The sequence below is a fragment of the Cervus elaphus genome, chromosome 20, assembly GCF_910594005.1.
Source record: "Cervus elaphus chromosome 20, mCerEla1.1, whole genome shotgun sequence".
NCBI classification, from domain to species: Eukaryota; Metazoa; Chordata; class Mammalia; order Artiodactyla; family Cervidae; genus Cervus; species Cervus elaphus.
The window spans coordinates 134,129,846-134,131,276 of record NC_057834.1 but is presented as its reverse complement, the minus strand read 5'-3'; the positions used below and the strand labels follow the sequence as shown (position 1 = coordinate 134,131,276).

The 1,431-nt window shown below is 50.3% G+C and overlaps 1 non-coding gene across 1 annotated transcript; it reads right to left on the bottom strand.

Moving 5' to 3' along the window:
• Positions 1–769: 769 nt before the first annotated feature.
• On the bottom strand, positions 770–841 carry TRNAC-GCA. The gene has a single exon. It is a non-coding gene; the product is annotated as a tRNA-Cys (tRNA).
• Between the last annotated feature and the right edge of the window lie 590 nt (positions 842–1,431).

Sequence of the window (1,431 nt, the reverse complement as noted above, 5' to 3'; positions counted from 1 at the left end):
AGGGGGCATGGGTTTGATCCTCAGTCAGGGAACTAAGAGTCTGAATGCCCCATGGCTCAGCCAAACGAAGGGAAGAAAGAAAAGAAAAGAAATAAAGTACGTGTTTTAACAATCTAAATTCAGTCAAACTCTTTGAACAAGACAATGTACCCAACTTTTAAAACAAAATAAACATTTTTTGCTGTGAACCGTAACATGCATACATACAGAATCATTCACATAAATGTGAATAATGTTGAATTGAACACGTAGATCCATATCAAGCATTTTTTAACTTCCCTTCAAATTCTCCTCTCTCATCCATCATGTTCCTATTGTTTGACATCTGCTCACTCTGCCGTCTTGACTAGATCATCACAGCTATAGTATTAGCATGTCTAGAAATATTTATAAGTAGCCGTCGCACTTAGAAGACCTTCCAGCTGGGCATGGAACGCTGCCTTGTGGGGAATCTTCTCTAAACGCAGTGCTCCAGGGTCTGTGGCGTCTCTTTTGCTCTTGAAGAGTCAGCTCTCTGCTGGCCATCCCTAAGTACTGAATGTCTTTTCTTTCTAGTCATTTGGGGAAATGGCCTCAGATCTGGGCTGTGGTTTCATGAGGTGTTTGCCCTCTGCTGGTCTATGAGCTCCCCAAGGGTCGCTAGTGAAGCCGCTCAGTCGTGTCTGACTCTTTGCAACCCCTCGGACTGTAGCCTACCAGGCTCCTCCATTCATGGAATTTTCCAGGCAAGAGTACTGGAGTGGGTTGCCATTTCCTTCTCCAGGGGATCTTCCCTACCCAGGGATTGAACCTGGGTCTCCTGCATTGCAGGCAGACGCTTTACCAGCTGAGCCACCGGGGAAGCCTCCTCCCCAGGGGTAACGCTCTGCTTTTGGTCACACGCCCATCAGACTCTGGAGCCTACAGGACCCTGTTCCTCTGCTTCTGGGCTAGATCACAGCCTTGCTGGAGGCCACCGTCACCGGGCAGCAAACGGACTCAAGAGGGCGTTGGACAAAGTCCCTAGGAGCTTTGTAGCCGCTGTCCTCCTGGATACCCATGGCCCCCACTCACAGCCGATTGACACACCCAGAGAACGATGTCTGAGGGACCGGCATCCGTCAGAAGGGCGGACAGGAGGCCTGGGTCCGAGGCTCGTGCATGAACCTTCTCAACAACTTAGGCTAGGGGAGGAGTTAGAACACGTCTGTCTCATTTGGGGTGATTTCTTATACGTTCTATAATGGGATCTCCACACTCTGGAGAGGCAAGAAGTGAAGCTGATGATGACAAGGGAGCCCCAGCGCTCATGGCCAAAGCACCGGCCCACGCCATCTGTAATCAGAGAGCTGGTTAGCTAACTGCAGTGAGAACAGAGAACTCGACTGCCAAGCTCGGCATGGCTGCTCTTGTGCCCTGCCCCAGAGGTCCTGTCCAGTCTAAGGCGTCATT